The sequence below is a fragment of the Peromyscus leucopus genome, chromosome 9, assembly GCF_004664715.2.
Source record: "Peromyscus leucopus breed LL Stock chromosome 9, UCI_PerLeu_2.1, whole genome shotgun sequence".
Lineage (NCBI taxonomy): Eukaryota > Metazoa > Chordata > Mammalia > Rodentia > Cricetidae > Peromyscus > Peromyscus leucopus.
In genome coordinates, this window is record NC_051070.1 from 18,242,069 (window position 1) to 18,245,960 (window position 3,892).

Genomic DNA, 3,892 nt, shown 5'->3' on the forward strand with positions numbered 1-3,892 from the left:
CAGAGGATTTCCCCATAAAGTAGTCAAAAAAGATGGGGAGTCAAATAACATGAATGAAATTAAAAGTAGACTTGAGTTAAAAGTACATTCATTGGAAAGTAGTTCCATAAAAGACAACAAAAAAATGTAGGGGAGAAAACAAAGTAACAATTCAAATGAAGTGTTACAAAAGTAACATTTAGAGTCACATTTTGATTGAGCATATTACTATAACACAGATGATTGAAAATTAAAAGCAAAAGCTTCTATTAAACATGTAAATACACAATTCAAAATAACAAAAAAGTCACAAAAATATCTATTTTAAAATTCAAATTATTTTTTTATTTTTGTGTGTTTGGAGATTATAACACAGTCACGTCATTTTTCATGTCTTTCCTCTTGTCAAGCCTTCACATCTGCTCTCCTTTGCTCTCCTTCAAATCCACGGCCTCATTCTCTCATGTGTGTGTGTGTGTGTGTGTGTGTGTGTGAGAGAGAGAGAGAGAGAGAGAGAGAGAGAGAGAGAGAGAGAGAGAGAGAGAGAGTATTCATCCATACATAGATACAAACTACTCAGTCCTTAAATATCTGTATGTGTGGTTCAGCACTTGTTCTGTTCAGCACATTTTTAATGTGCTGAGCAGAATCAAATAAGTGGTGCTAAGAGTAATCTGTGAATGCATCCTTAAACAGAAAAACAAATCAGATTTTTAAAAACCTAGATATTCAATTCAAAGATCAAACAGTAAAAGATCAAAAGCAATTTAAAATTCCTTTGCATGGGGAAGCAATCAATAATGTTAATAGCAGGAACAAAACAAGTAGGAAACAGCAATAATTAGAGTGACAATAGGTAAATAAAGACAACAGTTGGCTCTTTGAACTTTCCCATATAATAAGCTGCGGTTTCGAGAAAGCAAAAAAGAAAACAAACAGTTCTGGAAATGAAAAGTTACATAATTGCAGATGTGATCTAATAAATCCTGTGAGATCATTAAATATGCATTTCACTGATGAACTGAGCAAAATATGAAGTAACCAAGTTGACTCAAGTAGAACAGAAAGTCCAGGTCATGGGAGAGAACACATCACATCAGTGTTCTTATGCAAAGGTGCTAAGGAGCTGGCTAGCTACATAGAAAAACTCAATGCTTAAAGTATGAGCCTAAACCTGCTGTGCTTGGTCACAAAAGATAACTCATTTTCTCTCAAGCCATTTCGTACACTTTATATCTCTGTCATTACAAACTCTTCTCAATTGCTCAGTATGAGTTAGAACCGCCTCCCTCTGCAATACTGTTGAAAATTCAAACTTACAAATAATAGAGTGAAGCATATCCATTAGGGAGTTGAAGTATAAAGACTTTCCACAGGATGCTGAGGAGAATGTATCAAATTAGCATTTAGATCATGGAACGCAGATTGTGGAAAAAGTAGAAATTAATTGGGAATGAAAGGCAATTTTCCTGAATTAAGATATAGCTATAGCTTGGAAAGTATATATTATAAAGCTACACAGAAAAAGAAACAGGGTAAGAAATATGTTTATCTTTAAGTACCCATGGGTGATGCATAAATATCCCTGCCAGTGCAGAGCTGTATATCTGGCCAAGATAAGTTGGTGTAGAACCAGTTTAGTATGAAAATTTAGTGATTTTTGAAATGCTGCCTATCAAGGTTAAAATAATAATAATAATAATAATAATAATAATAATAATAATAATAGTAATCTACCCTGATAGGAAACTACATCCAGTTTATGCCAAAGTGAGGTGAATATCAGAAGAGCAAGAATTAACCATTCAAAATGAGCCATATCTTAGAATGGCTATGTATACTTCACTATATTTCAAAGTGATAACAGCAATGAATGAAAGAGTCAAAACTGGTCATTGGAAACCAAAACACTGGAGGTACGTCTCAGAGTGAAGAAGGTTGGAAAGGGTGCGGAGAGTCATCACGAAGAGGCCAGATGAAAGCTGCTGTCCACTCATTCAGGGAAGATATCTCAGAACTCAGCTTCCTTCAATGACCCAAGGCAGTTTGACTTCACAAAATCAGGCATCATCACCCAAACTTTCATGACTGAAGAATGATCATTTATAAAACCCATGAAATAACAATAATACCTTTTCCCCCCTTTTCTTTGTGGGTTGATAGAAAAACACTATAGTCATGTCATCTTGATGAATCCCAAACATGATAGTACAGCAAGCAGATGAATAGATTAGCTTGTGGCAAAGAGAATGCTCATCTTCCTCATCCTATAAAACCCACATCAAGTTGGGTAAGGCCAATTCCCAGAGACCATTTTCTTTGTGTTCAAAATTCAGTTACATAATGTTACAGAAGTTATATTTGTATAAAATACATGGTTTCTTGCATTTTACTTATGTTTTAAGTTCATGAATTTAAGATTTAAAAGAAATGAAGCAGAATTCTCCTTGTCTGCTTATCCTGCCTATACTTCCTGCCGGGCTACTAGCCAATAAGCATTTTTTTCATCAACCAATCAGTGCAACATATATTCACAGCATACAGAATGATACCCCACAGCACTTACCCTTTCCTGTCTAATCAAAAAGGAAGGTTTAAACTTTAACATAGTAAAATTATATATAACAAAACAGTTATCAAGCAAGAATTATAGTTACAATATCTAGTCTATTTGTATTTGGCAAAATTAAGAAAATATTCTATCTACCCTATATTTGTGAGTCTAAAGTTTCATATCTAATTTATCTTTTATCCAAACCAAGGAAAATTATAATTATAACTATCTAGTCTTCCACTACATCAAAGACTCTAGAAGGACATAATACTACCTAAGTAAACAGGAAATGCATTGTAAGCAACTTCTAAAATTCTGGAAATGACAGAGACAGCTGCCTGCCTGAACAGTCATCCAAAGTTCCTCTGCAACTTTGGGGCATCCATCTTAGCCTATAGGCCTAGAGTCTCTCAGTCACTTCTCTCTGTGTCCTGAGGATATCTGGCAGTCTTCTCTGTGAAGCAGGAACCTGAAGGACCATCTAGCCTTGCAAAGTTCATTGGTCATCTTCCTATGGATCATGCATGTCTAGTTGATACAACAGTTTGTCAAGCAGTCCAGGCAAGAACAGTTTCTTGCCCAAATGGTTATTTTTGCCAAGAAGAACATACATTCCATATGGAGTGTCTTCAAGGACCATCTTCCTCTTTGAAGTAAATCAGTGCCGCCAGGAGCAGATGTGTCTTGTTGTCCAGGAAATTAGAAGTTTTTAAAACATTTTAAATGTCATATTCTGTAGGTCTTTGAAGTGTTTGAAGATTACCTACCTAATTGAAATATATCTATGTATACCTAGAAAACTTAACATGACTATAAGTTTGATTATCATAGATGATTAATTATTAATCTCTATTTCTCAACTATACACTACAATTTAAAATGAGTTGTACCAAATGCTTTAAACAAGAGTAGAAATATACATACAGTATAATAAAATTAATTTTAAATTTTGTTATCAATAAACTAAAATCCATAGCAATATAAAACATTTTTAAACAAGTTGTTGCTCTTTAAGAGTAGGTTCAATAATCTACCCTTTCTTCCTATCATATCTATGTCCTATCCCCCTTTTTTCTTTTAGAAAGATATTGACTATGACCAATAACAATTTGTAACCAAAGCCTAACAAAGACAAATATCCATAATCCATTTTTGGAAAATGAGGGTGTAGTGTTTTAGGCTATTTCCTGCTAATAAGAGATGCTGGTAGTTTTATGGGGATCCTGAGAAAATTAAGAGTTATGGTCAAGTTCTGACTGGAATAGTCTGTGATGTTGTATTATCTGAGCCAGTTACCTTGAAGCTGTTCTGGATGTTGGATCATCTGGAGACCTCCCAGTGGGTCTTCCTTGATCAAAC